Source organism: Stenella coeruleoalba (genome assembly GCF_951394435.1).
Source record: "Stenella coeruleoalba genome assembly, chromosome: 11".
Classification (NCBI taxonomy): domain Eukaryota; kingdom Metazoa; phylum Chordata; class Mammalia; order Artiodactyla; family Delphinidae; genus Stenella; species Stenella coeruleoalba.
In genome coordinates, this window is record NC_137157.1 from 27,903,670 (window position 1) to 27,928,425 (window position 24,756).

The 24,756-nt window shown below is 36.7% G+C and overlaps 1 long non-coding RNA gene across 2 annotated transcripts in view; it reads left to right on the plus strand.

Annotated features, from left to right (window-relative positions):
- The window catches only part of LOC307194793, a 474,472-nt gene that overhangs the window by 172,127 nt on the left and 277,589 nt on the right, over positions 1-24,756 (plus strand). For both annotated transcript variants that reach the window (XR_013830629.1, XR_013830630.1), the window contains one exon: positions 19,062-19,117. This is a non-coding gene — a long non-coding RNA (uncharacterized lncRNA). The remainder of the gene's footprint in view (positions 1-19,061; positions 19,118-24,756) is intronic.

A 24,756-nucleotide genomic window follows, 5' to 3' on the forward strand; every position in this document is an offset into this window, starting at 1 on the left:
GTTGTGGCATGCGGGCTCAGTAGTTGTGGCTTGGGGGCTCTAGAGCGCAGGCTCAGTAGCTGTGGCGCACTGGCTTAGTTGCTCCACGGCATGTGGGATCTTCCCAGACCAGGGCTCGAACCTGTGTCCCCTGCATTGGCAGGTGGATTCTTAACCACTGAGCCACCAGGAAAGCCCAGCTGTACATAAATTCTTTATGTGGTGATGAAAGGGCAGTGATTTCTAAGGACAATCCTGGGCCTTAGGAGGCCACGTGGGAACTTGGAGGGAAATAGAAGCTTCGAGGCATCTCATGAGCCTTCACATGAAGAACTCATGTAATACATTGGGAAAAAGACATGAATAAGCAATTCACACAATGGCAATGACAACCAGCAAAGAAACAGAACGGTGATCACCTTCACGAGTATCCAAGCACATGAAGCTGAAACAACACTTCAAGAAAATGACTTTATGTCTAATAAACCAGCCTCCTTCCACTAAATCTAAGCTCAATGCTGGCAGGGAGTTTTGGGTTTCGTTCACTGCTCTCCTGTATCCAGAAGAGTGATTGGTCATAGTAGACACTCAACAAATATTTGTTAAATGTAAAAGACAACACTTAACTGTCCTGTTTGTGGCAAAAGCTTGATAATTCAATCATTGCCGATGGCATGCTAAATTGGTTCCGTATTTTGGGAAAACAAGAAAACAAGGCAGTGTATCACCATGCATATGCAAATGTTCAAATCTTTTTAATCCATCAGTGTACTCTTGGGAATTTATTCTAAGAAAATAATTGAACATCAAAAAGCTATATGTATGAACTTCTATAATACTAGAAAAAGTCAAAAACAGAAAAACAAGGTTAATAAACTACATATATCATATAAATAAAATATTATTTATCCATTTAAAATAATTAAGAAGACCATAGAGATGTAGAGAAGGATTCCATAATGGTAAGTGAATAAAGCAGAATATAGAGGGGCCTTCCTGCAGCTTCCAGTGCCCTTTATTGAAACACATCTTCCTGCTCCTCTGAATCTTGCTGCTGTAGGTGCAGATTCTGTAGACACCCGATAAAGCTTCCGGTGTCACCACGATGCTGCTGTGCCCAGCAAGGGTGACTGCTGCTGTTGTGACACTAGGTGTGCTTCCACCTTAATGTCACATCTCCTACAGTGGTCCCCAAATGGTACAACCTTGTCTTCTCAATGGGGTCAGAAAACATTGAATGGTAAGGATGTTAATGCTGACCTTTGTCCTTATGCTGTGTTCCAAATCATCACACTCCTCCCAACACTGTTTGACCAAAAGTATGTGTCCAATTCTAACTGTTTAAGTTAGATTTTCTTCGAAGGCCTTGCAGTTTCTCATGCAAATCAACCCCAGTGGGTCTGACTCTACGCAAGCCCATGCTTGCCTGAATCCTACAGTGACAAGAACTACTTAGGCGTAAATTAGGACCACTGATGTGAAAGGAATTTTTTGTTAAGTGGTGAGATGTGATATGTGCTTTTATTTGAACAATGTTTTTATATTTTATACTTAACAAATATTTTAATGTAAAATATAATGTAATATATAAAATATATTGTAAAATATACAAAAATGAAAACTCAATTACTGATATCTGTAAATTTCTTGACAGTTCTTGAGTTACCACTTTGTGCATTATTCTTGTATTTTTTTATTTAAAAAATTACTAATATAAGGCATGTTTGAAACCACTGGAAGATTTATAAAGAAAAAGTTGATATTCTTCCCTTATTCCATGCAATCCATTTTTCCTCATCTGAAAAACAGATGTTAGTTGTTTGCTATATGGGTCTCCTCACATTTCTTTTTCTTCCTGCTTATACAAATAAACCTAAATTCATGTCCTCATATATGGAGAGGCTGTGTTTGTGTTGATGGAATCACCTATACACAAATGTGAAACTTGTTTTTTTCACTTACTCATCTGGACATCTCTTCTGGTCAACTAATATAGATCCCACCAATTATATTTATAGTAGCACAATATTCTGTAGTATAAATGACTCCTAGTTAATTCAATTATTTCCTTGTTTTTGGACAATCCACCTATTTTTTGTGATTACTGTATTTTATTTTATTTTATTTTTTTTTGCCGTGCCACGCAGCTTGTAGGATCTTAGTTCCCTGACCAGGGATTAAACCCCAGCCCTTGGCAGTGAAAGTGTGGAGTCCTAACCACTGGATCACCAGGGACTTCCCTACTGTATTTTAAAATGTTACAATAAATATACTTACATATACATACACATATTATAAATAAATATATGAATTATGAATACATCTACACTTCCATACACACAAATAACATTTTGGCACTTTTATTTCTTCCGGATACGATATTGACGTTGCTCCATCACGTGTGTTACATTTTAATGTATGTTGCTGTGTTTCCTGAAAGGAGATGGCAGTTTACAACCCCATCGACCGTGTAGTGAGTAGGCACATTCATTTCCCTACCTCTCCACTGAAGTTGAACATATATTAATTTTTTGCCGATTTTATGGGTGAGAAGTGGAATCTCATCAATATTTTAATTAGAATTTCCCCAACAATTTGTTAGATTGTGTATATTTTCATAAGTTTATTGTCCTTTGAATTTCACTTTTTGGTAACACTGTTTATATACTTGCCCATTTTTCCATTGGGATGTTAAGCATTTTGCTTATCATCTGTAGGAGCTTTTTATCATATGCATTACAGTCTGTGACCGGGGAGGAAAAGCTTTTTCCTCTATCCATCTTAGGTTCATTGGCTGAGGCCCTGTAAATTAAACTGACAAAAGACAGGTTAATGAGAGAAAAACAGATGTTTGTTAACATGCTCATTGTGCATACACATAGGAGTACTCAGTGATGAGTAACTCAAAGGGGTGGTAAGAACTTGGTGTTATGCAGCATCTTAACAAAAGAACAATAAATTTTGACAGAAGTGACGAGACGAAGGAAAGGGACCTTGAGTTTCTAGGGTGGCAATTGTGGGAAGGTAAATATGTGGGAGAACTAATGGAAGATAAGAGCTAGTTAGTAAAGTTTGTTGTATAGGTTTCTCTGGTGTTGTCTCTGCGCTGGTAAATTTCTAGAGTGTCTCCAATTAATTTCTGTCGTTCCTGGTAGAGGGAGGTGGTGGGGGGAGGGGGGAACGCCTTTACCAATATATGTCTTGCTTTTAGGCAAATAGGGGGAGGGCAGAGAGTTTTTCTTGTATTTGCTTTTTCTCAATTGTCTTTAGCTCCTAATAATCCTTATGCCAAAGAGGCATACTTTGGGTGGCATATTTTGCTACCCATCAATAGTTTAACTTTTAACTTTATTTAATGGTGTCTTTTGTCATAAAAAAAAGTTTACATGTATGTAGTTAAGGACATCTGTCTTTTCCTTTATGATGTCTGGGTGTCCTATTTTGCTTTTAGGAAGACCTTCCTTCCCTAGATTATACAAATTTTTCAGTATTTTCTAAATTTTCTATTTTTTTGTTTTATTGTTTACTTTTAAACTGTTTTCTAGAGATCCAGCCTTAATTTTCTTCTTACCTTTCTCACTGTTCTTAGATGATCTCATTTACTCCCGTGGTGTTAACACCTGACTATACACTGATGTCTTCTAAATCCGTATTTTAATCAAATTCCATAACTCCTACCACATCTCCAGAGCAAGCCTCATATATTGAGCACCTCACACACACCGAACTGAACTTATGATTGTTCTCCCTGTTCTCCACAGACTTTCTTTATTCCTACCTCTCTAGTCATGGATGCACCACCATCACCAGTAGCCTAGGTCCAGAAACCTGAAAGGGATCCTGCAGTCCTCCTTTTCACTTAACCCAAATGTTCAACAAACCTTCCTCTCTTATTATTTCTTTCATGTTAATTTCTCTTGAACCTGTCCACTTCTTTCTGCTCTCATTTCAACTTCCTGTACAATTGCAACAGCCTCCCAGCTGCTTTCCTTAATAAGTGTTTCCCCCATTCAATTTAACTTTAAAATTGTCTTTACAATTATCCTTCTGAAATGCAAATCAGACTAGACCTATATCTAAAATCCTTCAATCCCCTTCTAAGAAAAGTCTGAATTTCTAGGCATGGCCTTAAAAGCACTAATGAAAACAAACTTCTTGAGAGCAAGTCCACATCTTATCTATTTTGATTTTTGGTATAATAAAATACATATGTATGAAAAAACAAATTTCTGGGACAAAATCTATCAGATGCATGCATTCTGTTAGTGTCAGAAGCTAGATTTAATTTTATATGTCTCCTTTGTAATTATTTGAGTAGTTTTCTAATGAATCATAAATAAGGGCCAATATTATACTGGATGCCATAAAAAAGGAGGCTCAAATTGAGGAATGAGAATAAAATCTTTTGAACAGATACTCAGAAGTGAATTTGTCATGCTGATTTTATATCTTGAAGGCTTTGATACATCTTCCAAATTGCTTTTGAAATATATTGTTCATGTTTAAAACACCTCCAGCTGCTGGTTAAAATCTTTGAGTCTGAAGTATCAAGATGTCTGCAACTAACTTTCAAATGGTTCAGCAAAAAATTATACATATCATATATACATATATATACACATATGTGTATGTACATAACTGCACAGATATGCATATACAGAGAGAAAAAGCAAATTTGGCAAATGTTAACAATTAGTGAATATAGGTGAGGGGTACATGGGTATTCATTGTACTATACTTTTACATTTTCTGAAGGTTTGAAAATTAGCAAAAGAAAATATTAGGAAAAAGAACTGCAACAGCAGTGTTTGAGAGCATGCATTTTAAAACAATCTCAACAACCGCAATATTAAAATAATTTTGAAAAAAATCTTTCATTATTCAAAACAAAAAGTTGTATAAATTTTGGTTTTTTACTTCTTTAGTTATAAAGATGAATGTTTTTCATATGTGTATAAGAACTTTAATTTCTCCTTTTATGAATGTTTTTTGTCCATGTTTCTATAGGGGGTTTATTTCTTAAGAGCCTTTTATATATGATATAAGTGTTTCTATACTTTTTAATATATAAACAGATAATTCTGAAACATATCTCATTATATGAGAATTTCATGTATTATAAAGAAAGTACCACAAACCAATTGCAAAGGGAAAAATTGGAAAAGTTGGCAAACTCTCACTCACATACACATATGTGAGATTTTTACCATATCTCACACTAGTATAAATACCAAAATTAATGCTATATTATTAACAAGTTGATTACAAAAAAGTGTGAAATGTTAAAAAAAAGTTAAAATGAATACAGATAATTATTGGTTGATCTTGGGATTGAAAAGAACTTTCCAGGCTTCCCTCATGGCACAGTGGTTAAGAATCTGCCTGCCAGTGCAGGGGACACAGCTTTGAGCCCTGGTCTGGGAAGATCTCACATGCCATGGAGCAACTAAGCCTGTGCGCCACAGCTAGTGAGCCTGTGCTCGAGCCCATGAGCCACAGCTACTGAGCCCACATGCCACAACCACTGAAGCCTGGGCACCTAGAGCCCGTGCTCCGCAACAAGAGAAGCCACTGCAATGAGAAGCCCATGCACCGCAACGAAGAGTAGCCCCTGCTCACCGCAACTAGAAAAAGTGTACACGCAGCAACAAGGACCCAATGCAGACAAAAACAAATAAATTAAATTTAAAAAAAAAAGAAGAACTTTCCATAAAAATGATGGAGGAAAGAACAAACAAAAAAACTGGCAATATATTTGATTATATACAAACCTAAAAAGAAATACATAGACAAACACCAAATAATTGAAATCCTTAATATAAAGAGAACTTGAAATCAATAAAAACAATAATGTCACAATACAGAAAAAAAATAAATAAATAAAACCTGAGTAAGAAAATTCAAGTCATGAAAAGAAATCTAAATGCCTTTAAAATATAGGAGCAGATATTTTAAAACAGAGAATGCAAGGCACTGGTTCAGTTGGTTTATAGCAGTTTGTATGAGTGGGATTCAGCTTCAGCTGATGATGATCCAGAAAACTGGCAATGATGTTTTTGTAAATGTTAATGTAATACTCACTTCTGTTAGCAAGAGCACAGCAGGCAAGAGGGCAGATCATCCAGCCATATTTGGCATTGGTCAGGCCCTCATTAAAGTAATGCAATCAATATGGGGTTCCACCCTTTAAAATGCATGTGGAGAAACTAGAGAGGGTCTTCTAAGAGGCACCACCGAAATGATTACAGAGAAAGTCAAGCCAGTGGGGGAAGATTAAGGGGATTGTATTTATTTAGTCTAGAGAGGAAAAAGCTAAATAGTGAATACATAGTTATTTTCAATTATATAAGTACATGAAAAAAATGATTATCCTGAGGGAAAGCTAGATTATTCTATCTGTATGATAGACAATAAACTAAGAGGAATATGGTTAAATTGCACCAAGAGACTGTAATTAACTTTAGGCCTGGCAAAACTTCAGGGCAGACTAACAAACTAAGGAACCCCTGCTTTTGTATATCTTTCTGAGCAATTTAGACAACTGCCCATCTTGTGGCTTAGTTATAGAATAGCAGGTGGCTGGGTCCTTGATTAGAATTATAGGTTTATAGAATTTTAGAACTGAAAAATAGCTTCAGTAAAGTTTCTCATTTGTATGTTCTGTAGATTTCTGTTGCCACCCACTCACCAATAACATATACAAAGGAAAGTATAGGATATGGAGCCTTGAAAGTTAGAGTTTTATTGTGGTTGAATGACTGGAGCTTTTTAGAGAATCTACTGAGATAACGTGAACAGATTTTAGTTATCAGTAGGAAAAAGCAAACTGTAAATTAGGGTGGGGTGGTACTGTGATTCTTAAGCTTTTTCCAGGTTACAGGTAAAAACTAGTATTTATCCCAAGAAAAATGCATGTAGTTACATGCACCCATCCCTGGCACCCAGTTCCCCAAATGTAGTGGCCAAGGTAGAGGTAGTGTGATATAGTGGTTAAGAGCACAGCAATTGGACTTCTTATATCTAGATTAACATCCTACCTTTTCCACTTACTAGCCTTACAATCTTAAGAATGTTAGTTAATTTCTCCATGTCTGTTTCCTCATTTCTAAAATAGGGATAACTTATGTCCTGGAATTTTTTGGTAAACATCAATTAAGTAACAAAAGTAAATTTAAAAATATTTTTTAAGTAAATGGCCTGACACAACAGATGCTATAGAGAAGTTGTGATTGGTAATAAAATTGATTCAATAGGTAATGATTGATGTTAAAAAGTGAAAAAGAATAAAAAGCATTCATTGCACTTAGTAATCATTAGTATTACTTTCAATAATTTTTTTTCTGTTATATGTATGTTTGTGTGTGTAAGATTGTTGTGGAGCACTTGTGTACAGGTAGTGATAGATATATGATATTTATTATTGTAGGTCATGGTCAAAAAGCTTGTAGTCATTATAGGTTATTACTTTCATTGTTTTTAATTTTATCCCTTTTTAAAAATTTTTTAGTGTTTTCTATAGGACTGCAATAGATATCCCCACCTCACCTCATGTTATTATTTTTTAAAAATTAATTTATTAATTTATTTATTTTTGGCTGTGTCAGGTCTTCGTTTCTGTGCGAGGGCTTTCTCCAGTTGCGGCGAGCGGGGACCACTCTTCATCACGGTGTGCAGTCCTGTCACTGCCGCGGCCTCTCCCATTGTGAAGCACAGGCTCCATACGCACAGGCTCAGTAGTTGTGGCTCACGGGCTTAGTTGCTCCGCGGCATGTGGGATCCTCCCAGACCAGGGCTCGAACCCGTGTCCCCTGCATTGGCAGGCAGATTCCCAACCACTGCGCCACCAGGGAAGCCCACCTCATGTTATTTTGAAGTAACATGACACCACCTCATATATAAGGCAACAACCCTACAACAATATACTTCTATCCACCTTCTCCAGCCTTGGTGCCATGATCCTCATGCATTTTACTTCTACACGTTACCAACCCTACAACATATTGCTATCTTTTTTGCTTTAAATGGTCAACTTTCCATCAAATAAGTTGAGAAAAAGAAAAAAAAGACTTCCATATTTATTATCTTTGGTGTGCTTACTATTTCCTGTAGAGCTGAGCCTCCATGCTCCACTGTCCTCCCTCAACCTAAAGAACCTCCTTTAGCATCCTCTATAGTGTGGATCTTCTGGCAATAATCTCTTCCAACCTTTACAATCTGAAAACATCTCCATCCTCATTCCCACAATTAAAGGACATCTTTGCTGGTTATAAAGCTGTAGACTGACAATCCCCCTTCCTCAGCCCCTTAAAGATGTTGTTCCATTGCCATCTGGACTACCTTGCTTTTGCTGTAAAGCAAATAGCCCCATCTTTGTTTCTCTGCATTGTCTCCTCTTAACCCATCACGTATGGTTTTCTCTTTATCCTTGGTTTTCAGTAATTAGACCATAATATACCCCAGTGTTGTTTGGCTTGTGTTCTTTCTGCTTGAAATTCACTGAGTTTCTTGGATTCTGGAGTGGATACTGTATTTCTAATCAAATTTGAATGTTGTTCAGTCATTGGCCCTCCAAATATTTTTCTCTCTGTCCTCTCCTGAGACTTCAGTTGCATGTCTATTAGATGATTTGATTTGATGTCTTAGGTCACTGATGCACTCTGTTCTTTTTTCCTTTCAATCATTTTTTTTCTCTGAGATTCAGACTGGAAAATCTCTACTGACCTGTCTTTAATTCCACTGATGATTTTTTCTGAAATGTACAATCCTAGTGTGCTAGTTTGGATCCTCTGAGAAGCAAATGAATCATGGGATTAGATTTCCAAAAGATATGTTGGGAAAATATCTGTGAAGGATAAAAGAAAAAGGTAGAGAGAACTTTCAGATTGTAAGTAAAGTTTGATGCCTGTGAAGGAGATGAAAAGGATAGGGAAGGAGGATTGTATAGGAAATTTAGACTTTTACACAGAAGTAAAAACGTTTTGCCAGGCTTATGGGAATTTCTTAATCCAAAGTAACCCACTGGAGAATTCCTACAACTCATAGGACTGGACCTTTATTAATAGCCCTGTGATGCTCAGCCATTGGCTGGGAGCAGCCCATAGGAGGCTTGGCTTTGATGTGACTGCCACTATAGAGCCAGTAGCTGGGCTATTAGTCAGTTTTACTCCATATAGCAGGAGATCTAAACAGTGCACGTTTATGATTAACCTACTGCTATTAGGCACATTTAATTATTTTTAATTTTAGATATTCTGTTTTTAGTGCTATAATTTTCCTTTTGGTTCATTTTAGTGTTTCTGTTTCTTTCCTTAAAACCCCTATCTGTTCATTGCATTTATCTTTTCTTTAATAGATTTATAATAGTCAAAAATTAGTTTAAAAATCTTTGCTAATTCCATTAGTTAGGTCATTTGTCGGTCTGATTCTGGGCTATGTTTGTCTCTTAAATAGTGTCACATTTTCCTGTTTTATTGCCTGTCTCATAATTTCTTACTGTTTTCTGGATATTGTGTATAAAAGAACAGTGGAGACTAAAGTACATTATTTTTTTTTTGTTTTATTATCCAGAGAGTGTACGTTCCTTCTTCTGTCTTTTGATTAGGGTGAGGGACTGGTAGTTCATCTCTCTCCTACAGGGGTGTTGAGCAGGAACTGGATCACAGCTTTAATTATATTATAATTATATCGTATTCACCTGTGATTAATCACACTTCCAACTTCCTTCACAGACTTTCTGACCTTGTCAGTATCTGAGCCGGGAGGAGGTTAGGCTGTAGTTTCATCTTTGAATCAAAATCTGCAGGATCTGGGAGAGAGAGAGCAAGAGGGAGAATGTGAGAGTTAGTTCAAGCCAAAATGGCCGACATAATCTCTGCTGGTTTCTGAATATTTAAAATACAAAAAAACAGACAGACAGAAATCATTTTTTGGACCTTTTTTCATTTCCATTTCTACCTTGTATGCCTCAATTTGCTGGATTTAAGCACTGCTGCAGTTTATGAGAGAGAAGGAGCAAGAAAGAGAAGAACAGTCAATGGAAGACAAGAGAAGGAAAAAAGAGGATAAAAAGAAAAAAGAAGCCACTCAGAAGATGGGTTTTATCAATTAAGTCTGTCTTTACATCGCCAAGCAAATAGAATAAGTAACTGCCTTGGCTTGGATACCTGACATCTTAATAATGCTACTTGAGCTTTTTTTTTTTCCTCTTTTTGATTGGGGTTCTGTTTTACCTTGTTGATTCATTGTTGTTGATTCTTTTATATTTTTATTTTTCCTAATAAATCTTTTATTTTTCTAATTTTATTTTATACTTTGCTATTCTCTTTCCTTTTGGCCCTTTTTTTTCTTTTTTTCTGTTGTGGTTTTATTTTACCTTGTTGCAGTTGTTTCAATTATAGTTTTATTTTTACTAATATATTTATTATCTTTCTAATTTTATTTTGTTTTTTATTCTTTGATATTGTACTGCTCCTTTTTTTCTTTCTTTCTTCCTTTTTTTTTTTTTTTCCCCGCACCACGGAGCTTGCGGGATCTTGGTTCCCAGGACAGAGGTCCAAGTCTAAACCACTGAACTAACAGACAACCTCAGACTCCAGGGAATATCAATGGGAGTGAGGCCTCCCGGAGGTCCTCATCTCAGCACCAAGACCCAGCTCTATCCAACAGCCTGCAAACTCCAGTGCTGGACGTCTCAGGCTAAACAACCGGTAAGACAGAAATACAGCACCACCCACCAAAAAAACCAAAAAAAAAAAAATGAAATGAGAGAAAAATATGATACAGGTAAAGGAGCAATGTAAAAACCTACAAGAACAAATAAATGAAGATGAAATAGGCAACCTACCTGAAAAAGAATTCAGAGTAATAATAGTAAAGATGATCCAAAATCTCGGAAATAGAATGGAGAAAATACAAGAAACATTTAACAAGGATCTAGAAGAACTAAAGAGCAAACAAACAGTGATGAACAACACAATTACTGAAATTAAAAATACTCTAGAAGTAATCAATAACAGAATAACTGAGGCAGAATAACGGATAAGTGAATTGGAAGATAAAATGGTGGAAATAACTGCCAGGGAGCAGAATAAAGAAAAAAGAATGAAAAGAATTGAAGACAATCTGACAGACCTCTAGAACAACATTAAACACACAAATACTCAAATTATAGGGCTCCCAGAAGAAGAAGAGAAAAACAACGGTCTGAGAAAATATTTGAAGAGATTATAGTCGAAAACTTCCCTAACATGGGAAAGGAAATAGTCACCCAAGTCCAGGAAGCATAGAGAGTCCCATACAGGAAAAACCCAAAGAGAAACATGCTGAGACACATATTAATCAAACTATCAAAACTTAAATACAAAGAAAAAATATTAAAAGCAGCAAGGGAAAAGCAAAAAATAACATACAAGGGAATCCCCATAAGGTAAACACCTGATTTTTCAGCAGTAACTCTGCAAGCCAGAAGGGAGTGGAAGGACATATTTAAAGTGATGAAAGGGAAAAAACTACAACCAAGATTACTCTACCCAGCAAGGATCTTATTCAGATTTGATGGAGAAATTAAAACCTTTACACATATGCACAGCTTAAGAGCATTCAGCAACACCAAACCAGCTTTACAACAAATGCTAAAGGAACTTCTCTAGGCAGGAAATGCAAGAGAAGGAAAAGACCTACAAACCCAAAACAATTAAGAAAACGGTAATAGGAACATACATATTGATAACTACCTTAAATGTAAATGGATTAAATGCTCCAACCAAAAGACATAGACTGGCTGATTGGATCCAAAAACAAGACCCATACATAAGCTGTCTACAAGAGACCCACTGCAGACCTAGGGACACACACAAACTGAAAGTGCAGGTATGGAAAAAGATATTCCATGCAAATGGAAATGAAAAGAAAGCTGGAGTAGCAATTCTTATATCAGACAAAATAGACTTTAAAATAAAGACTATTGCAAGAGATGAAGAACACTACATAATGATCAAGGGATCAATCCAAGAAGAAGATATAAAAAGTGTAAATATTTATGCACCCAACATAGGAGCACCTCAGTATATAAAGAAAATGCTAACAGCCATAAAAGGGGAAATCGAAAGTAACACAATCATAGTAGGGGACTTTAACACCTCAATTTCACCAATGTACAGGTCATACAAAATGAAAATACATAAGGAAACACAAGCTTTAAATGACACATTAAACAAGGTGGACTTAAATGATATTTATAGGACATTCCATCCAAAAACACTTTCTTCTCAAGTGCTCGTAGAATGTTCTCCAGGAGACCATATCTTGGGTCACAAATCCAGCCTTGGTAAATTTAAGAAAATTGAAATTGTATCAAGTATCTTTTTCAACCACAGTGCTATGAGACTAGATATCAATTACAGGGAAAAAAAAAACTGTAAAAAAAATACAAACACATAGATACTAAACAATATGCTACTAAATAACCAAGAGAACACTGAAGGGGATTCCCTGGTGGTGCAGTGGTTGAGAGTCTGCCTGCCGATGCAGGGGACACGGGTTTGCACCCCGGTCCGGGAAGATCCCACATGCCGTGGAGCCGCTGGGCCCGTGAGCCATGGCCGCTGAGCCTGCGCATCCGGAGCCTGTGCTCCGCAATGGGAGAGGCCACAACACTGAAGAAATCAAAGAGGAAATCAAAAAATACCTAGAAACAAATGACAAAACACGACTACCCAAAACCTATGGGATACAGCAAAAGCAGTTTTAAGAGGGAATTTTATAGCAATACAATCCTACCTCAAGAAACAAGAAAAATCTAAAATAAACAACCTAACCTTACACCTAAAGCAATTAGAGAAAGAAGAACAAAAAAACACCAAAGTTAGCAGAAGGAAAGAAATACTAAAGATCAGATCAGAAATAAATGAAAAAGAAATGAAGGAAAAGATAACAAAGATCAATAAAAAAAGCTGGTTCTTAGAGAAGATAAACAAAATTGATAAACCATTAGCCAAACTCATCAAGAAAAAAAGGGAGAAGACTCAAATCAACAGAATTAGAAATGAAAAAAGGAGAAGTAATACACAGGATCAGGAGAGGTTACTACAAGTAACTATATGTCAATAAAATGGACAACCTGGAAGAAATGGACACATTCTTAGAAAAGCATAATCTTCCGAGACTGAACCAGGAAGAAGTAGAAAATATAAACACACCAATCACAAGCACTAAAGTTGAAACTGTGATTAGAAATGTTCCAATGAACAAAAGCCCAGGACCAGATGGCTTCACAGGTGAATTCTATCAAACATTTAGAGAAGAGCTAACACCTATCCTTCTCCAACTCTTCCAAAATATAGCAGAGGGAGAAACACTCCCAAACTCATTCTACGAGGCCACCATCACCCTGACACCAAAAGTAGACAAAGATGTGACAATAAAAGGAAAACTACAGGCCAATATCTCTGATGAATATAGATGCAAAAATACTCAACAAAATACTAGCAAACAGAATCCAAGAACACATTAAAAGGATCATACACTATGATCAAGTGGGATTTATCCCAGGAATGAAAGGATTCTTCAATATATGCAAATCAATGAATGTGATACACCATGTTAACAAACTGAAGGATAAAAACCGTATGATCATCTCAGTAGATTCAGAAAAAGCTTCCAACAAAATTCAGCACCCATTTATGATAAAAACTCTGCAGAGAGTAGGCATAGAGGGAACATTCCTCACCATAATAAAGGCCATATATGACAAACCCACAGCCAGTATCATTCTCAGTGGTGAAAAACTGAAGCCATTTTCTCTAAGATCAGGAACAAGATGAGGTTGCCCACTCTCACCACTATTTTTCAGCATAGTTTTGGAAGTTTTAGCAATCAGAGAAGAAAATGAAATAAAAGGAATCCAAATCAGAAAAGAAGTGAAACTGTGACTGTTTGCAGATGACATGATACTATACATAGAGAATCCTAAAGATGCTACCAGAAAACTACTAGAGCTCATCAATGAATTTGGTAAAGTAGCAGGATACAAAATTAATGCACAGCAATCTCTGGCATTCCTATACACTAATGATGAAAAATCTGAAAGTGAAATTAAGAAAACACTCCCATTTACCATTAAAACAAAAAGAATAAAATATCTAGGAATAAACCTACCTAAGGAGACAAAAGACCTGTATGCAGAAAATTATAAGACACTGATGAAAGAAATTAAAGATGATACAGATAGATGGAGAGATATACCATGTTCTCATATTGGAGGACTCAACATTGTGAAAATGACTCTACTACCCAAAGCAATCTACAGATTTAATGCAATCCCTATCAAACTACCAATGGCATTTTTCACAGAACTGGAACAAAAAATTTCACAATTTGTATGGAAACACAAAAGATCCCGAACAGCCAAAGCAATCTTGAGAAAGAAAAACGGAGCTGGAGGAATCAGGCTGCCTGACTTCAGACTATACTACAAAGCTACAGTAATCAAGACAGTATGACTGGCACAAAAACAGAAATATAGATCAATGGAACAAGATTGAAAGCCCAGGGATAAACCCACGCACATATGGTCACCTTATCTTTGATAAAGGAGGCAAGAATATACAGTGGAGAAAAGACAGCCCTTTCAATAAGTGGTGCTGGGAAAACTGGACAGCTACATGTAAAAGAATGAAATTAGAACACTTTCTAACACCCTACACAAAAATAAACTCTAAATGGATTAAAGACCTAAATGTAAGGCCAGGCACTATAAAACACTTAGAGGAAAATGTAGGCAGAACACTCTATGACATAAATCACAGCAAGATCCTTTTTGACCCACCTTCTATAGAGATGGAAATAAAAGCAAAAATAAACAAATGGGTCCTAATGAAATTAAAAGCTTTTGCACAGCAAAGGAAACCATAAACAAGACGAAAAGACAACCCTCAGAATGGGAGAAAATATTTGCATACGAAGAAACTGGCAAAGGATTCATCTCCAAAATATACAAGCAGCTCGTGAAGCTCAATACCACAAAAACGAACAACCCAATCCAAAAATGGGCAGAAGACCTAAATAGACATTTCTCCAAAGAAGATATACAGATTGCCAACAAACACATGAAAAGATGCTCAACATCACTAATCATTATAGAAATGCAAATCAAAACTACCATTAGGTATCACGTCACACTGGTCAGAAAGACCATCATCAAAAAATCTATAAACACAAATGCTGGAGAGGGTGTGGAGAAAAGGGAACCCTCTTGCACTATTGGTGGGAATGTAAACTGATACAGCCACTATGGAGAACAGTATGGAGGTTCCTTAAAAAACTAAAAATAGAACTACCATACGACCCAGCAATCCCACTCCTTGGCATATACCCTGAGAAAACCATGATTCAAAAACAGTCATGTACCACAATGTTCATTGCAGCTCTGTTTACAATAGCCAGGACATGGAAGCAACCTAAGTGTCCATTGACAGATGAATGGATAGAGAAGATGTGGCACATATATACAGTGGAATATTACTCGGCCATAAAAAGGAATGAACTTGAGTTATTTGTAGTGAGGTGTATGGACCTACAGTCTGTCATACAGATTGAAGTAAGTCAGAAAAAACAAATGCCGTATGCTAACACATATATGTGGAATGTAAAAAAAAAAAATTGTTCTGATGAACCTAGTTGCAGGGCAGGAATAAAGACTCAGATGTAGAGAATGGACTTGAGGACATGGGGAGGGAGAGGGGGAATGGTAAGCTGGGACGAAGTGAGAGAGTGACACGGACATATATACACTACCAAGTGCAAAATAGATAGCTAGTGGGAAAGAGCCACATAGTACAGGGAGATTCGCTCGGTGCTTTGTGACCACCTAGAGGGGTGGGATAGGGAGGGTGGGAGAGAGGCTCAAGAGGGAGGGGATATGAGGATATACAGGTGCATATAGCTGATTCACTTTGATATACAGCAGACACTAACACAACACTGTAAAGCAATTATACTCCAATAAAGATGGTAAAGAAAAAAAATAATCTGGAGGATCGCTAGAAATTGAGCATCATGGGAATGTGAGAGACTATGTAATTATGTGTTTTTCCCTCCCATTTCCTTCTCAGTATAATCTGGGGGTTATGTCAAGGAGATCTCTCTCAGGCTGAGCAATTCGTTTTTCATTTAGGGCTCTGTCAGGCTCTAGTCTTCCCTGCTATGCTTCACTGTTTAATAACATTTGTCTGATTTCTCTTTCACTCAAAACATCCCAAGCTACATCAAGCTGGCTCCTCCATCCTCCCGTACGCAGAGCAGTATTCACTCCCAGGTGTGGGAACTTACATACTCTCCATTCATCTAAGAAGGGATGTGACATACTCTCTGTAATTCATTTCATTAAGGCTTCCTTGCACCTGCCACTCTTTGCAAATCTCACAGAAACGTATGATTTTATTTTGTCTAAATATTTCTTACTATTACCATAGGTGTAAAGGTCTTTTGTGTCTGTGTAGGATTACCTGGAAACAGAACTCTGTTACAGTTTATTGATAAGTGATGGATGAAGATTTACAGCTCACTTATCTATAGTTGAGCTTGAAGCTATTTAGTGTTGATATTATTTATTAAAATTTTGTACTCAGGCAAAATGAAGAGGCTGAAGTCAAGAGGTTTGCTTGTTTCAAAACATTTCCCTTTGGTATGATGCTTCCTGTTGCTCCTTCCCACTGGTAACTGGTGATGAAGGGGAAGATCATTCAGTGCTGTCTGAGTAACCTTTAAACTTACATATTTTTTGCTTGCCTATTATTATCCCTCCCCAGAATGCACTCTTCCTCTTTTTCTACCACAGTGAACTTCTCCAAAACCCAATTCATGCATATTCTCCTTTGAGAATCCTTTCCAAAATGTTTAAAACTTTTTCTTAAACTTTGTCTGCAAAGGACCAGAAAATACTAGATTTTTTAGGACAGTCTCTGTCATCACTATTCAACTCAGCTAGTGTATCAAGAAAGCTGCAGGTTACAAGGCCTTATTGGTCATTCTTGCTTTCTTGGAGGTTCCAAGGTCACTACACTACAGATAAGATGTAAATGAATGAGCATGGCTATGTTCCCCTAAAATTTAATTTAACAAAACAGCCAGATTGTAGTTTGCCGACACTTCTCTTAAAGAATTAGTAGGCCTACATAATTGGGCTTGTCAAATCGTAAGGTGGTTGATTATTCATTTGGACTACTTTGAACACAGTTAACATAGGATGTACTTTGTTACCAGCATGTATGTTGGGCACACAATAATTATTTGCAGTATAAATGAAAGAAAAGAAGAAATGGAGGAAAATATGAGATGACCGTGGAAATGGAGAGACAGAAGCAAGTGAAAAAACAACTGTCTTTGATAAACAGTGCTAGTCGCTGTAACAGATAAACCCCCAGTTCTAAACTTAGAACTTAAACCTCAGTTCTAAGTTTCTTACCACAACAAAGATTTATTTCTTCCTTACATCAGAGGTCAGTGTGCAATGGCAGGGTCTGGTGGAGTAGACCTTGTTCTACACAGTCATTCAGGGGCACGGGCGCAAGTCCTTCCATCTAAAGGCTCCACAACCTGCCCTGGGTCCTCAGAGTGCTCTCCATTCAGCCAGGAAAAGAGAGCAAGAGTCATGCGTAGAAGGTTCTAATGGCCCAGGACTGGAAATGGCACCCATCACTTTTGCACATGTTTTGTTGTCAAGATCTCAGGCATAGGTTCCACCCTATGGTGAAAAAAAGAGGCTGAAAAATATATTCTAACTCTGCGCCTAGTGAGAAGAGGGGGTTATGGCACTAGCAGTAAGCAATCTAGTTTGGGTTACACTGAAGGAAGGCAGTGAGAGGATAAAACAGTTTAGATGAGAAAGCAAACAAAAGACACTTCCCAGAGGGAGGGAGCAGCATTTCCAACAAGAGCATACAGGTTAATTTTCTCAGTAGACACTTGCAGCCCTTGTAAGTGCTGTCATATGCAAATATATAAACTGTCTGAGATAAATAAAATTGTGTGTCTGGGAAAAAAAATACACAAAACTATGATTGGCCACACTTCAAGATACAGTGAAACAATGTGGCAGATGTGTGGGAAGGCACCTGCCGTCTGTCTGGGGGAGGTTACAGGCATTAAGTTTGGTTATTGTAAAGCCCAAGGTACAATTATCAATCTCTGAAAACAATTTTATACTAATTGAATCTTAATTACATTGAGTCTCTTTCTCAGTAGCTGCAATTATGTCCTTTAGAGTAATCCCACGGGACATTTCTCAGAGTTATTCAGAGTGTTTTCTTATCAGGGTTGGGAAATAGTGACAGAAATGGGAAGGTAGAGATCTTGTATATAAAGAATGAAAGAAAGATATTGATCATGTATAGTGTGTGGTTATTATAAGATTATTATTCTCATTATTTTAGTTTATTTATTGCAGTTGAATTGCTTATGGAGTTGAAATACCAGTAATTATACCTGCCTAGGGGAGATTAATCCATGAGAACTTTTTTTAAATGAAGGGATTACAGGGAAGCTGTTTTCCCGGTGATGCAAAAAAGGATTGTGGGTCCCTTCCAAAATTCTACTTCCTTTAAAAATCTGGTTTTAAAGTGGGCTTTCCAGGGGAGTAGATAATTTGGAGTTGCTGCAAATTACTTCCTGGGCCTGAATTTCTGTTGTCCATGTAGTGATTTGCAGACAAATGAAAAATATCTGGAATTAGAGTCAGGCTCTTGAGCTGAGGCAGCTTGGAGAAAGCCGCTAAGGGGGTTAGAAGGAAGCCTCTGCCCTTTCATTTACAAAAGGATAAGGCTTCTTCACTGAAGCCTTGGTTCCTTAAATAGGCCCTGCACTCCGTCCATGACAGCTCACGAAGTATCTAGCACTGGTCTCCCTCGCAGTCTCCAGCAAGGTCGCCAGCTTTTCACAATTGCTGTCATAACTGTGGCTCCCTTGGCAGGATGTTCAATCCTTCTCACTGCCATAGAGCATGGATATATTTAGCTCAGTAACCATGCTTAGCAGTTGGGCAGAATGGGTTGCATTGACTCTGATTTCTGTCCTGTCTTTTCTCTTAGGATGTGAGTTGTCTTGGTTGACACTGAAGAATGAATAGAATGAAGGTGCAGTAGGGGTGAGTAAGGCTATAAATTTGTTTTCATGATTGTTAAATTCTCATTTTATATATTCAAGGAATTGGCATGTGTGTTGAAAAATGTAAAATTTACTGTTACAAAAAATTAAAATGACATATTTCTGTGTACTATCAACCAATGATTGTGCTAACCAAAGAAAGGAAACATCACCATTAAATAGATAGTTGAGATTTGATTTCACTTTGGAAAGTGGAAATCCATGAGAAGAATTCTAAGGGAAGTGTGAGCTATATTAATGGGGCACTTGGAAACACAGTAAGCTCTCAGTAGATGATAGTTATTAATAATAATTTTAGTTAATATCAACTGAGTGCTCATCAGGTTTCAAGAACTGTTCTAATAACTCTATAATATAGGCAGTATTATACCCATTTTATAGATGAGAAAACTGAGGCACAGATAATTTATAGATCTTGTCTAGGTTCACAAAGGAAGCTCAGAGTCAGAATTCAATCCCAGCTAGCTTAACTCCAGGGCGTCTTCTGATAACCTTTCCTACATTCTATTGCCCACCAACCTGGCATATGGGTCTACTTTCCTATGCCCCTTTTCTTTTTTCTAGGTTTTCAGTGTGGAGTTCTAAGAGAAAGAGGGAACCGTCCTTTCTTAGGTGTTGCTCACAGCTTTTCCATTCCCATTCAGACAGCAGCCCTAGCTCCAGGTGGAAAGGGCAACCTACTCATTGAGGAGATTCTGATGTCTGTAACCCATGCTGAGCCAGGGTATCTGGAGGAGGTAAAGAGGATGTAGGCTAGTGGAGAAAGGGGAAATTAAAGGCCTTCTCTCCTCTCCAAATGCCCCAAAAGTCTCTAGCGCAGATTAGTTGGAATTGCTGTCTTGGAGCAGGTTGAAGAAACTTTTTTACTAAGAATAATTAAACCACAAATAACCTTCCCGCATCCCCAGCCACACATATTCACGCACACATATATGCAGAGTACACATTTGAATTTTTATATTTCAAGCATTAATCAACTAAGATCTGTTGGCATTGTGGCTGCATTGAGCAGATGAAAATCATTACAGATTAAATGTTTCTGCTCCTTCTACACAAAGAATAAAAGAAGTAATAGTCTAAGATGTGTAGCAGAACATTTTTCAGCTTTGGCTTCAAACCACCTTATAGAAAAAACTTAGAGGTATACTTGTACAAGCATAAACTATATGACGTTGGTTATTCAAATGAAAAAGACTGATTTTTAAGAAGTGTGCCAGAGTGTGTTCATATTGATGAAAGCAATCTCTTCCTGTAGTAAAGATTGGAAGGCCATGCGCTTATCCCGATGTTCTTGCCATGGCTAATCAAATTTTCTTTAAATATTTTAAAGAACCTGATTAATATTCTTTCCAAGTGATCTTGGTTGGTAACAGATGGTTGCCCTTTGAAGACAAATTTCATTTTTTTTAATTTCATTTTTTTTAATAGTAGGAAATAATCAGGAGCTGAGTCTGTAGAAAAACATCAATGGTTAAAAAAAAGGCAATAGGCTTTTGGTGAAACACAGGGTATGACTATAATAATAAGATTAAATTTAATTGTGTAAATGCATTGCTATGAAGGCAATTTCCAAAAAAGTAAGTACTACATCAAGAAAATTGCATAGATGTGAAGCAGTGTTGAGTTTGTGGTCTCTTGATCTAACAGGTGGCTACTTGATCTAACAGTAATTCTTTGTATGTTTTAATTCTCTTGAGTGTTTATAAGACTCAGTTTCAAATTTTATAGTGACGTGATATGTATATTTAAGCAATAGCTCTTAATTTATATTCAGATTTAATAATAGGGAAAATTACATTTAACATTGTCTGATAAGAAGAAAAGTCAAATTAGGTCAGCACTTCTGGTTTAGAGATAATTTTGCAATAAAACCATGTCTTTCTTTTGTGTACCTTACGATAATCCTTTAAGGAGTACACAGAATGGGTAAGAGTAATGCAAAGTTAGCCCGAGCAGAAAATAATTTATGGAGTTCTCTTGGTAGCTTGATATGTGAGTAGCAAGTTCTTTTTCCTATAGCACAGGGGGAAAAATGAGCATACTTTAAGCTTTTCTAATAAAACTTTGTTTTTGTTATTGCTACTAGATTTAAAATTTCCAAGAGATATCCTACAGTTTTGAATTTTAATTCTAGTTTAAAAATTCACATTTCGGGCTTCCCTGGTGGCGCAGTTGTTGAGTCTACCTGCCGATGCAGGGGAGACAGGTTCGTGCCCTGGTCTGGGAAGATCCCACATGCTGCGGAGCGGGAAATGAGAATACACTGGGAAATGAGAGTACACTTTGGCATACTTCAAAGAAAGTATCAAAACCCCTCGAATTTCAAGCGGTTTTTAGAGGGCTTTTCAAGCTTTAGAGGTTTAGGGTTAAGCAAGTTCTTTTATTAATGTTTTAGAATTATGAACTCTTAGAAATAAATGTATATTTAATCTTTTTCTTTCAATAGGGATATAGCTATCATTCTGTATGTCTATTTATTTATTTATTTTAATTTTATTGGAGTATAGTTGATTTACAAAATTGTGTTAGTTTCAGGTGTAAAGCAAAGTGATTCAGTTATATGTATACATATATTCATTCTTTTTAAGATTCTTTTCTCATATAGGTTATCACAGAATACTGAGTAGAGTTCCCTGTGCTATACTGTAGGTCCTTGTTGGTTGTCTATCTTACATATAGTAGTGTATGTATGTTCATCCCAAGCTCCTGATTTACCCACCTCCCCCCACATTTCCCCTTTGATAACCATTAGTTTGTTTTTGATATCTGTAAGTCTCTTTCTGTTTTGTAAATACGTTCATTTGTATCATTTTTTAAAAATTAGATTCCACATATAAGTGATATCATATGATATTTGTCTTTCTCTGTCTGACTTACTTCACTGAGTATGATACTAGGTCCATCCATGTTGCTGCAAATGGTAATATTTCATTCTTTTTTTTTTAACATCTTTATTGGAGTATAATTGCTTTACAATGGTGTGTTAGTTTCTGCCTTATAACAAAGTGCATCAGCTATATTCATTCTTTTTTATGGCTGAGTAATATTCCATTGTATATATGTACCACATCTTCTTTATCCATTCCTGTGTTGATGGACATTTAGGTTGCTTCCATGTCCTGGCTATTGTAAATAGTGCTGCAATGAACATTGGGGTGCATGTGTCTTTTCAGATTATGGTTTTCTCTGGATATATGCCCAGGAGTGGAATTGCAGGATCATATGGTAGTTCTACTTCTAGTTTTTTAAGGAATCTCCATACTGTTTCCCATAGTGGTTGAACCAATTTACATTACCACCAACAGTGTAGGAGGGTTCCCTTTTCTCCAACTCTCTCCAGCATTTATTGTTTGTAGGCTTTTGGATGATGGCCATTCTGAACAGTGTGAGGTGATACCTCATTGTAGTTTTGATTTGCATTTCTCTAATAATTAGTGATGTTGAACATCTTTTCATGTGATTTTTGGCCATCTGTATATCTTCTTTGGATGTCTACATCTATTTATATCTATCATCTTTGCATCTTCCAAAGATGGCCATGAGTTGATTTGAGGAAAGGACAAGGAAGAAACACAGAGAAGGGAAAAGGAGCAGGAATGGGAAGAAGAGGAGAGGAGGAGGAGGAAGGAATGTTAAGCAAGAACTTAGCAAATTTTTATAAACTAATTTTGTCTTGAAAACGTTTCTTTTTATTTCTCTATGAGATATTACTATTAAAAATGATATCATGATGAGCTCTGACTCCTGTTTTTCTCGTGTAATTCAGAAGATTTGTTTTCATCAATTTTCCTTCCCAAGAAAGGAAATCCTCATCTAGTTGTCATGAATCTACTGTTAGTGTTCCTCTCTATATAAAGTGGAATCCTCCTGGACTTTCAGTAGAAAGCTACAAGGCAAGCTTTCAAATCAGTGAATTCAGAGGTTAGTCCATTGGCTCCAATGGTTGAGAATTCCACTTTTTCTCTCACGACTGCATTTGTACCTTCCTAAAGCCGTGCATTTGGATAAAAATGGTAGATGATCCATCCAGATAAGAATGATCATTCTTTCATTAGGTGTAAAGCTCTAAATTTGAGTTGAATTATATATACTTTTTGTGAAGGAAAGTGTATCAGTCATCTTTTACTGGGTAATGCTGCAGTAACAAACAACCCTCAAATTTTAGTGTCTTACAGAAATAAAGCTAATGTGTTGGTCATGTTACATGTTGGCTGGAGGTCAGTCGTGGCTCTGTGCCTTATACTCACCACCTTGAAATCCAGGTTGATAGAGCCTCATTTGAGGACATGATGGGCTTTGTGTCAGAGGGAAAGAAGAGAGGTGGTGGAACCTCACAACAGCTCTCAAAGCTTCTGCATATGTCACTTCCACCGCTGTGTCATTTGCCAAAGGAAATCACATAACCGAGTCTTACAGGAATGTAAAATCCTCCCACATGGAGACACAGTGACTATTTTGAAAAACAATAAAATCTACCAGAGAGAGTATGAGACACAACTGTTTAAAGTCTTTTTCTCCATATGATCCAGCAATCCCACTCCTGGGCATATATCCAGAGAAAACTCTAATTTGAAAACATACATGCACCCCAGTGTTCATTGCAGCACTATTTACAATAGCCAAGACATGGAAACAACCTAAATGTCCATCAACAGATGAATGGATAAAGAAGATGTGGTGTAGATATACAGTGGAATATTACTCAGCCATAAAAAGAATAAAATAATGCCGTTTGCAGCAACATGTATGGACCTAGAGATTATATACTAAATGAAGTAAGTCAGATAAAGACAAATATTATATATCACTTATATGGGGAATCTAAAAAATGATACAAATGAACTTATTTACAAAACAGAAACAGACTCACAGGCATAGAAAACAAACTTATGGTTATCAAAGGGGAAAGTGGGGTAGGGGCAGAGGGGAAGGTCCTACTGTCTAGCACAGGGAACTATTTTCAACATCTTGTAATAAACTATAATGGGAAGGAATCTGAAAAGAATATATATACATACATATATATGTATATAACTGAATCACTTTTCTGTACACCAGAAACTAACACATTGTAAATCAACTATACTTCAATTAAAATATATATATATATATATATATATATATATATATATATATATATATATATATTAAAATAATGTCTTGTTCTCTGCTGGGGAACTAAAATGCCAGCCTAATCTTTGCCTTTCAGCCTTTCTCATAACTTATAGCTTTATCCTTGTGACAGCAACACAGAAAAGCTGGGGAGCAAGATTTGTGGGGAAAATCTTTTGTTGGCACTCAGGCAATCAAATATATTTCAATTAAAGAAGTGTCATAAAGAGGCCTTCAAACTATACCCAAAGGACCATCTCCCCCAGGAAGCCTTCCTGGATTAATCCAATAATCTCTTACTTACCAGTTCCTTGTATGATAGTCCTCTTCCATGAGCCCTTCTCTTTGTGGTAAATATAAAATAATGATAGACACATGTTTTACTGCTTGTTTCTCCTATTGGATTAGACATCATCTAAGAGAAGAGGTTGCTATGCCACACAGTAAAGTCATTGCCTAACAGTGAAGTTCCTTAAAATTATACCATTTACTGACTTGGTTATTCTA